General features: G+C 35.6%; 1 long non-coding RNA gene across 1 annotated transcript; it reads left to right on the plus strand.

The window, feature by feature from the left end:
- The first annotated feature begins 1,145 nt into the window (after positions 1 to 1,145).
- Positions 1,146 to 6,028, plus strand: LOC132605380 (uncharacterized). Its single transcript, XR_009569164.1, has 3 exons — positions 1,146 to 1,214; positions 5,086 to 5,175; positions 5,984 to 6,028. It is a non-coding gene; the product is annotated as an uncharacterized LOC132605380 (long non-coding RNA).
- Positions 6,029 to 11,569: the final 5,541 nt, after the last annotated feature.

Consider the following 11,569-nt stretch of genomic DNA (forward strand, 5'->3'; position numbering starts at 1 on the left):
CTTGCGTAATAAGAGCTCTTGTACCTGTCTAGACTAGATCCCGGGGATTTTTCAGTTTCTTGTATCAATAACAGAGTCATCCCGAGTATTTACTTTTAATTTGTGATTGATAAGTATTTTGTTGTTAACAAAACTATTTGAACATTGGGTTGGTTGGTAAAGGTTCACCCACTAAGTAGTAATATGGTAGGTGCTTGCACGGGCCGTAATTTGGGTCGTGATAGTTGGTATCGGAGCCTAGGTTACCGGTCTCACAAATACAAGAGCAAATGTCCAGTACAGTTTTGTGGAATGGTACAATGACGTTTGTACCTATCTGCAAGAGGCTATAGGATATCTAGAAGTTTCCACTTCGTTCATTCTATCGTGCTACTCCAAATACGTCGTCTCCTAGTTGAACCCAATTGATATCTAGGTGATTCTAATTGGTATCTTGACGGGTTAATTGGTATCTGTTGATTCCAATTGGTATCTTATTATATTGATTCGAAGAAGACCTTCTATGAGTAGGATGCATGTTAAGTATGTGAACAAATGGGAATTCCGTGCTAGTATTAAGTGTTATAAATTGTGTGTTCATTTTAGGAAGATTAGCAAGTCGAAAGTGCATTCGTACTCGTTAGGTCAAAACTGTGTTGGTACGCGCTAAGCAAACGGACAAGCCCCTGTGAGACCTCAATTGGTGGGAAATTATTTTTGTGTGGATTGTTCTTCTTTTGGTGTGGTCTTTAATTTTTGCCCCTCAAATTGCTGGTCTTTAATTTTTGAGTATTAGAAAAGGGCGAAAAAGAAAAGGAAAAAGAAAGAAAATAGAAATTAAGTATTTAATGTAATGAATTTTAATATGGAAAAAAAGATTACTAATACTAATATAAATAGAATATTTTGTGTTTTTTTTCCCAAAAAATAATTGGACCCTGAGTCCGTTCTTCACAGAATTGGAAGAGCTTAGAACAAATAAATTATTGCCGCCAGCTTGGTCCCCTCCATCAATTTCTCCACTAAATTGTATGTTTCTCCTTTCCCCCCTTCTCTAAACATAAACACAAACTTAGTTAATTAAATTAAATTATAGTTAGTGTTGTTTTGTACCTTGTGTTTTAGTATGAAGATTCATGACATAATGCACTTGTTGTTCTACACAGGTCCAGGTATCGCCAATGTCTAACCTCAAAAATAATGTTCCCCGCGAAAATACAGAAGCCTATGTCCAGGTTTTTTTTTTCTATATTTGTGCAGTGCTTTTGTTAATTTTATTTATCTCTTCAGCATGCTTACTTGCTCAAACTTGTTTGCTGGGATTTGAAGGTGCCAAAAGGGAAACAAAAAACAATGGAATAGTAACTAAAAGTTTCACTTGTTACAGTAGAACCAGTCAGTCATAATCTCTAGGAACTAAAAAAAAAAGAGTTTCTTATGCCAAAGGGGATTCGACAACCTATATATATGCAAAAAGAAAAAAAACATAAAGAATACTTTTTTTTTGATGAAGTAAGTGGGATATTATTAATAAAAGCATCATGAAGATGCATAGATTACACAAGAAAGAAAACATAAAGTATACTATAGTCAAACGGATGAACCATAACAGAAATATGTTGGTAAAAAAGGAAGAAACGATCATTAGAACGGTTGTAGATGAACAAATTAATCTTGGTATGACATCGATCTTAATCTCAGATTTTTTGCTCTACAAGATGTGTTGGTTAACCGCTCTAGTCGGTAAAATCTTATATACTAGTCAGGATACAAATGCTTTTGCCTTGCTGAACCGTTACACATCAGGAAGTTTTCTTTGGAAGAAATCTGAAAGAGTAAAAGCCCAAATTTCTACCGACCTGAATGTTGTAACTTGTGGTCTAATAGGTATGAGGACTCCCTTTATGTAGCAATGTGTATAGTAATTTAAATCTTGTAGCCTGGAGCTAAATGCCCTTGAATAGATTTCATAGAGTTTCTTCCCATGTGTCCTAGCCTTGGTGGACAGAGTTACCTGGTACCTGTTGCTGGTAGGAGGTGGCAGGTATCCCTAGAATTAGTCGAGGTGTATGCAAGCTATGCTGGGACACCACGGCTATAAAAAAAATGATTTCTTAGAGTTTCTCTTGGGTCATTAATTGTTGTGCTTCTCATGGAATTTCTGACTCTTTCTGCACCACTTAGTCTCTTGTCTGATTATATTCAAACTGCGACCGTTATTTGTTTATGGAGATTGCACCTGTTTCACGTATAACTTCACTTGGTTAGTTGAGGGGTTGGAACCTAGAGTTCACATGTCCTCTGTTTTAATCTATTAGTAAACTTTCTTTACACTAAAGAGAACCAGCTAAACTGAAGTACTCAAAACGAAGCTGTTACTAGTGGTTCGGACTGGTTTTGTTTGTTTCCTAATATGCCTCTTTACATCATGTGTATTACCTTTTAATTTATTTCTTAAGCATCCATGGGATGCAGCCGATAATCATTTCAAGTGAAGTCCCCGAAAAACAGAAAGCATGCAGCAGAAGTCCTAAACAACATGTCTGTTACACCCCCTAACAAAGATTTATCTAGCAGACTAGTATTAACTCTTACGAATCTCAAGTGTTCTAGTATAGTGCTACACATTTTATAGCATATTTATTATCTTAAGGTTTGATAAAGAAATTGAGACTCCAATTTGCTCGGTGTTTGTAAAGCCGCTACTTAGATCTTTCCACTGTAACACATTTACTTGGTAAATCACTAGATAATAAATACCTCTAATCCCTGGGTATAGCACGCTATCCTCAATTGTTATGACGTGGATAACACATCAATTGAATTTTTCACAAGTCAGTCCTCTAATTTCTATTTCCTCCCTCACTTTCTCCTCTTCTTCTTCGTTGTACTTCCGTTAGATCAGAGTTGAAGGAAAATTGGAAGAAAGAATCAATTGGAATCCTAAATGAGAAGTCAAAAAGATAGAGAGAGATTGGGGGCGGGGTGTGAGAGAAAACTGAAAGTTTGTATTGAAAATGAAAAATGAATCTTCTGTGCAGATCAATGAGCTATTTATAGTTACAGGGAACTAAGCAAATAACATAACTAAATGAAATACAGAAATCCATCCCCAGCCCTGGGACAAAGAAATGGTTAAGGTCTCTCTTAGAAAAATGTAAAAGAACACCAAGGTTTGTTGGGGATTTAAGTACAAAAAAAAACAATTTAAGTATGAGTTTTAGTGGAAAAGGTGCTAATGAAGAAGAAATAGAAAATATATACTCACCTATTTGACTGCGCATGGAGTTTAAGAAAAAAGAGAAGAATTTTGAACTTGTGGTGTAAAATGCAACCCATAGATAGATATTGCATCTGCCATGTTGCTGGTCTCCTTTCCATTTTTCCAATGACTCTGTTCCAAATTTTAACAGATTTGAATTTGTTCCAAATTTCAACAAATTTGAATTAGGCACCTAGGGGCAATCCCAGGTAGGTGGTTGGAAAGAAACCAGTTTTGCAACTTAGGATTTCTGCCAGTTCTTCTATATTGGAAACATCATTAACAAGGTGTATGATGCTTTTGTTCATGTAGATGTGTAATCCAGAAATGGTTTCAAAGACCAGAAGAGTAAGTTGAGATTGGACACCTGATGTATGTCTGTCTGCTCCACAAAAGATCAAAGTGTCATCTGCATAAACTAGATGAGAAATAGTAACTGTGGTGGATGGATTCCTGCCTATCCGGAAACCATGAATCCATCGTAGTTCTTTTGCTTTATCCAACAACTGAGTGAGATACTCCATGGAAAGTATAAAAAGAAAAGGGGAAAGGGGATCTCTTTGTCTAAGATCCTTGTGTGAAGAGAAGAAACCGACTTCTGTTTATCAAGACAGAGTATTTCACTGTTTATATGGAGAAGTAAATCCACCTTATCCACCTATCTCCAAAGCTTATCTTCTTTAAGATGTTGACTAAGTAAGACCAATTTAATTGATCAAAAGCTTTTTCAAAAAAATAAATCTGTTGATAACCGAGAAATCTGCTATTTCTAACTTCAAAATAGATGAATAATACAGTATTATCAAAGGTTCACTTTACTTAAGCCTTGAAGATAAGTACAAAAATTGGCAGAGCACTTCGCATCGGTTAGGCATAGTTCCAATCTAGGCACCAAGGCGAAAAAGGTGTGTGTCTCATCACCCATTGGCCCTCTGTTGAAGAGGACAATGCTAAAAAATAACTGCTCCTTCCGTCCCTATTTAGGAAACCAATCTTCGAGAAATTGCTTCATCATCAAGATTTGTTTTTATGTCACACCAAATGCACCGAAGCGTGGCTCTTTTGAAAAAATTATGTGCACCATTATGCAAATAAGAGAAATACCCTCTTTAGAGATCATAATATCGACAGTAATATTCTCCTTAAATGTTTTTCTAGATTCTTTGATTTGATGTGTCTGGACCGTTGGATGTTTAGTTTGGTAACTCTGATCCTCACCTGAGCTTCCATGTAATTTTATTTTCTAATGTATGTTAGTGGCATGCCCTTTTAATTTCTTTGCTTCTTTATTAAGTGTTGACACAATTTTACTAACTCGTGAAGTGATGGTGTGCAACCCATGTGCACTACAAAAACTGTACATTTTTAATTCTGAAAATACGTGAGCATTAATTTCGAAATCTTCAGACATTTGGGGGAAGTATGTGAAGACATCTATAAAGCATTTTAGATCCCCTCTAACACCCTTTGACATGTCTAGCCCGATTCTTGAATTCGCATGGGAACTGAGTATTGAACAATTGAGTGTGACAGTCCACACAAAATTGACAAGGGAAGAGTTTGTGCCTTCATCCCAAAACCTTAAGGCAATACATGAAATATGCCCAGACCCTTATAAGCGGTTTGCATACCTACATATCCTTATCATCTATAAAGTATACAAAAACATAACTATGTCCGATGAATAACTTTTCCTTACAAAAAAAAAACTATGTCTGATGAATTATTAATTACCTTTAACTTTAAGTCTTAGCTGAAATGCTCTCATATTTCTTTGTTTTTTGCCTTTATATCTATTCTCTTTCATTTTGTAGTAGTAATTGCTACTTTCCTTTTTATTACAGATTTTAGGGACAGGAATGGATACCCACGAAACATCCCCGTCTGTTCTGCTCTTCTTTAAAAAGGAAAGATTCATATTTAACGCTGGAGAGGTAACTCTTGAGTGATAGTAATATCTATTACCCACTACATCTTTTTATTGGATAGTAGATTGGGGCTTACTTCAACTTGCCTGCTATTTCGTTATGTTTCTAAAAGTATGATTATTGAAGTTGAGGATACTCATTAACTCTGTTTATGCTTCACCCTTGTGATCCATTTCATACTTATCTTAAGAATTCTTGCTTTCCCGAATATTCTCATTCCCAGTAATTTTCGCATCTTGATTGTGCAATACAATTTAATTCGAAAGCTCTAGGAACAGGCAGCTTGGAGATGCCAACACAATGCTATTTTCGAAGGATGGGCGATGGGCGTTTGTTGACAAAGTATAATGAGTAGAAGTATTCTATTCACATTCATTCTTTTAGTAAATTGGTAGAATGCTTAAACCCAAGATTCCCTGTTAACCTCGAGTTAGTTTGCTGAAGTAAAGATCCCGATTCAACTCTTGGTTGAATTGAATTGATTGCAATTTCACTGTCAATAGGTGAGCATTCCAAGTTTTTTGTTTTTTTGGGGAGCTTGGAGGAGGGCGTGTGACACTTGCTGTGATTGTTTTCCACATTCAGTAGAATAGTGACAGCTTTTCCTTGTGGTTTTTAGTTGAAATAGTTTTCTGTAATAAGAATTGAAGCTCTGCATTTTGTATTCTGTAAAAAACCACCTTGTTCTGCACAACAAATATTATCCACTTGTTTAAAATTAAAAAAGAAGTTGTTACCCGCTTGTGGGAGTTGTCTAGTTAGTTCTAAGAACACTTATAAGGCGTTATTCCTCAAAGCATTACTTATGTTGCAGGGATTACAACGCTTCTGTACAGAGCATAAGATAAAATTATCTCAGGTATGTCTCACATGTGATTTCAGTTTGAAAGTACAAAAGTAATTGGTCACTGCTGTAACCCTCTTAATGCTTATAACTTTAGGGTTCTGGACACCTAGTTGTGATATGAAACTGTGGTGTATTTATTTATTCTGAGGACCTGCATTTTGAAGCTAGCTTGGTAGGTTAAAATTAACTAATGTTTTCATAACTATCCCCCTAAGAATTGAGATACCTAACTGCCCATATATGTTTTAAATCAGTGATAAGTTGCCCGCTTTGATTCTCTCTGAATATATTTCTCTTTCTCTCTCCTTTCATAGTTAGGCATGAGAAAGCTTGGTTACACTTCAGTTTGTCCTTCTGTTAACAAGTTGTCCTGGCTTCTTCATCTGTTAAGCTTGTTTCAAAATAGTTGAAGTATTGATCTCAAATCATTTTGAGGGTAAGCATAGATCCTTAGGCCATAAAATCACTACATGTTAGTTCAAAACCTGGAAATATGCCCCATGTTCACTTAATCTAAGCCTCTGTGCCTTTTTTTTCCCCTTTAGTGTGCATCCTAAAGAATAATGATGTTCTGTTTGGACTGACTTCTTGACTAAAAATGACCCTAGTTTAATTATACTCATATAGTTGGAAGAGAAGAACATTATGTGTGCTATATTTGATGTTGTTTTGGACTTGTTTGTATTTAGTTATGTGTAGCAGCTGCAAATCTCATTGTTGTTTCAGTCAAAACTTGAAGAATTAGCAATGCCCCAGGTTGATTCATTTGCTGACCTGATTAACTACTAAAAAATATTTTAGTTTCCAAATTCTCTCATGATGATTATTTTAGATTAGTGCCAGAGGGAAATCTGATTTGTAAACCAGTCCATGTTTAGTTAATAAGGATGTTGTTTGTGGTTGGTTTCAATCTGGATGGTTTAAGTTGGTATAGGAAGTTAAAATTTGAATTTCAGATTTCATAGTAATACAAGGTCTTTAGGGATAGCCAACAGAAGTGATCCAATGTGGCTTGTGATAATTCCTTTCATGTGATTCTTAATCTAACTTAGAACATCAGTTAGCTTTGTCAAAATTATATCTATGTGCTTAGATGCTACTTCAAACTTCGACAGTCATCAAGATGCCCCTTTGAAAAAAAACTTAATTCAATACCTTCTACCCCTATCCCTTAATAGTTGCTAGCATTCTGTGACATTTATGGGACCATTTTGAATCTGAGATTAAAGTCCTACTGGTATAAAAATAAACAAGAGTTATGCTTTAGCTTCTAAACCAGTCAAGTAGCCCCTTTTCTTGCACAATCTCATGATTCCTTATTTCTACCTTGGGCATGTATGAACTGTCTTAATTTGTTTTTCCTCTGCCTAACTGATTACACGTTATAAAGAGGGGGGAGAAAATAGAGACAAACCTCAGGACCAGTTTAAGATAAAAAGGGCAGATCACTGTCTGAGGTGTGCTTGTATACATCATTTTGGCGTCATTATGTTGGCTTAAAATCTAGAATCTGATTGAGTTGAGCCAATACATCAGGTGTATTGTAAATCTATTTTCTACCATGGGTTGCTATGTTTAACTTAAGTTTATTTATGTCTTAATTAAGAAAGATAACCTTTTAGGAATTACGAACAGTTTGAAGTATGGTATGGACTGACTGATAGCCCTCATTTGTTAAAATACTGTTCAGTTTAATGTTTGATCATAAACTAGTTTTCATTTCGTGCTCATGAGAGAGCTTTTTATTAAGGTTTCATTATTTCATTTGCTTAGCTTAGTTGTTAAAAAAGTTGGTCTGTATCTTGAGTTTTAAACTAAGTATGGTTTGGATCCATTTTTTTTGTTAACTATAAGTTTCTTTTAAACTGCTCACAAGGCTTGCATAATTACTGTTGTCAATGTTTTCCTCAACCACTAATTAGGGAGTACCTAAAGAGCTGGACACTCTTTTCTTTTGAAATATGTGAAAGAATGTTGTAGTTAGGTGATTTGAATGAGAGCTAAGCTTGCTTCCCTTTTGATCGCTGTAAACATTTTCAAAGGATAGAGATCTCTTAAGTTTAGTAAAGGTGCCAAGTCTTGGGATCGGGTTCCAGTTGCTTAATTATTTCTGAGAGGGAAAGGAGTTAGTCAAAACTTAGTTTGTGCGCATATGCTCGATAAGGAGCTTGTGTTTAGCATGCCATCTGGTAATCTAATAGTTTAATAAAGAGCGGCTGTCTTGAAACATATTAAGTACTTCTGAATCTGTCTTACTGAATGACTTATTGGTTTAAAGTCTCTTCCTTTGTTGTTATGCCTGCTGAAAGCCAAAGCATGCCTTGGGTTTGGTTTAGCCTCCTCCGATAGCCCGCCATGCCTAAGGTTCTAGAAACCTTTTGACCTTGTGCGGCATTAGGATGTGGATGGTGGTAACCCCTTTGTTGCTTATGTCTTTTGAGTGGAGGTCTTGTGGTGATGTTTTTGATCAACCTTTAAGCTCCCTGGCTCTTGAAAGCAAACCTGTTAAGTTGGGTACTTGGCTCTAGCATTTATGATTAGACTTTTGTTTGTTCTTAGTTGAGTTTTGGTGTGCTAATATTTGGCATTTAAGGCTACTGTCAGTTCTGTAATCTTTTCACAATGTTCATATGCTGTCGAATCCCTTTTAGCTAAACTAAGCACCTACTTTGAGCACCTTGGAGTATATTTGTTATCTTGTTTGGATATGTGTTAGTCTTAATGATATGGGCTAGTGTTAAAATCTAATCCTTCCTCAATGGTGATCTATTAGCTGCTTGAAGGCTCACTAATGAAGATTTTGTTTTAAGTACCTATTTGTCCATGCTACTCGTAAGAGGTTGTGTTTTAACAAATTGTTCTTTTAATAAATTATATTCCAATATCCTCAGCCTTAAGGGATCAACATTTATATCCTATTAAGTGGTGATTTCTGAATACTTTGGTCATAATGAAAATCTGTGCGTAATGGTCATCTCTTCTTCAAGTCTTAAAATTAAGACTTGACCAAATATGATAGATGAGGCATCTCATCTGATTTATCTTGATAAAATCTTTTTGTTTCGGATGCTCATCCTTCATCCCTTGTTTTCTTTTCATAACTTGAGGTACTTCTCCAAATCCCAAATATCATGGACTGATTTGCTGCACATTTGAAAGAGCTGCTGGTTGTATTGTGAAGTCCCATTTGTGATTAAATCGATGCTGCTACCTGCAAATAAATGGTGGTTCTTGGACCAGTTTTCCCGCTACATTCCTTAAACCAAATACTGCACTTAACTACAGCCCTGTGACAATTTGTTTGCTGCATTTTGTGGCTCATTGTGATTGCCTTTCTAAGGCCGCGTGGCTGCCTATTGTTACTACTAGTTGCTGATTTGCTGCTTTAAGTTTGGGGCAAAAGTAGATGCTGCCTAGCTTGTGGTTGAGCTAGTGTCTTGGTAACAAGCTGATGGGTTACAACTATATTTATGAGGAAACAGATACTACTCTAGCTGCATTTTGGCCATTCCGTTGATTTGTTTTGGCCACGAGTTACTGTATTCTAAACCTGAATTGCTGCTATATTTTGTGGCAAGGAGATACTGCATTTTGGCAATTCAAACCTCAGTTTGGTAGTGATATATTGCCTGCATTTTGAGCCAACTTGTGGCTGCATATTTATACAAGACTGTTGTGTTTGCTGTTGTACTTTAAGAGTAGCTGTTACATTAATGTTACTGTTACATTTGAGGCGTATTGCTGCACTTTTGAGACCATTGTGTTTCTGCCTTCAAAGGCATATTATCACTGCTTGGAGTAGACTGGTTGTTGCGTTCCAGTTCTTATCTTTTGATGAAAATGGCTGCTGCTATGTTTACGATCAAATCGCTCCCCATCTAAAAAGAACAGATGCTACACTCTAATGTTATGCAACTGCTATGGTCAAATCTTGCTGCACTTGTGAACCAAGTGATGGCTGTAATTTGGTGCAAAATCCCAGCTCAAAGGTTCCACCAAATGAAACGACAGTTTCACCATCTATGATGGAGTGATTTGTAGTGATTACATCCGTTGTATTTGAAATCTTGTCTATAGAAAGAGTAGAAAGACAACAGAAAAAGTAGGAAGAAACTAGCTTCCATTATTGAGTCCCTGTTGATGCTCAAGTCTTTGGTCACCTATGTACTGACTTTGATTTATAATTGAGAGTCAATTCCTCGTTATGTTCTGTTTGCAATGTTGAAACTGGCCTCTACAATTCTGAAATCCTTTGGGACGCGGCATCGTACTATTGTTGTTTCAACTAGACGTTATGACATGTAAGGATTTCAGATTTACTTCTACGTTATGGCATATAAGGGAGCCTTGGAACAATAGTAAAGTTGTTTCTGTGTGACATATAGGTCACAGGTTCGAGTTGTGGAAACAGTCATTGAGGCATTAGGGTAGGTTGTGTACATCTCACCCCTTGGGGTGCGGCCCTTCCCTGACCCTGTTAACTAAGGATGCTTTGTGCATTGGGTCACACTTCTACAATTTGACATTTGACTAGTAAAATCGGGAAGAAGAAATAACGAGATTGAAGTTTGACAATTACGATGCTAAGATCATGTGTCTTTTTCTGCCTAAATTTAGTATCAGACGTCTGCCTAAATTTAGTATCAGACGTCTGTTTATGGTCAATCCACCAAACCTGACTTTTGAGGAGGATATAAGTGATTAGTCATTTGAATTATGGTCTCAAAGCGTTATCTGTCTCCCTAAACTTTACCTTATTAAAAAAAAAAAAAAGCTGTTTCCTTGTGTGGTGCTTAAGTTGCCAATTAGCAAATATTTAGATGATGCAATCAGTGCCGGACCTAGGATTTTTTATTAAGTGGGTTTTGAAAACACTTCCTATATCTTCCATATTGGTTTCATTATCCCCCCCCCCCCCCTCCCCCCTAATCTTACGCGTTAAACCTTAGCCCAAAGATCTGAGATGTTACATTCTCATCACGTAAATTTTTAGAAAGTAAAAGGAAAGTCTACTTATATTAAGAAAAGTAATTGATTTTCTTCATCTTTTCAATATACTTTGTATAATTTAATTGAATTAACATCTACAAACATTTGTAAAATATAAGAATTTATTTTTATTTATTTGAAAGTTATCTTTGTTTATAAGTAACCTCATTAAAATCTCAACAAAAGAATAAATATAACATATCTAATTGATCTCTCTAGAACCAAACTATTTTTTTTTCGGGGAAGAAAAATGTTATTGTTTATATTGTTGTTAAAAAATTAAGAGACTTTATGGCATGTATTTGTTTGAAGGTAAAAAGAGGTCTAGAGTAAGGGAAAAAAAGACTTTTTGCTCAATTTTCAAATATTTTTATGCAATTTAAATATATGGTAAGCCTTTAGTTTTTAAGAGTTTTCAGAAAATATCGAACTAATCATTCAATAATTTAATGTCTCAAAGAGCGGGAAAGAAATAAAAAAATAATAACAAATTTAACTTTTAATCTTGGTTTTAGGCCCGTGTTAGAGTTTGCAGAAAATATCAAACTAATGTTTTAATAACTT

The sequence above is a fragment of the Lycium barbarum genome, chromosome 8 (genome assembly GCF_019175385.1).
Source record: "Lycium barbarum isolate Lr01 chromosome 8, ASM1917538v2, whole genome shotgun sequence".
Lineage (NCBI taxonomy): Eukaryota > Viridiplantae > Streptophyta > Magnoliopsida > Solanales > Solanaceae > Lycium > Lycium barbarum.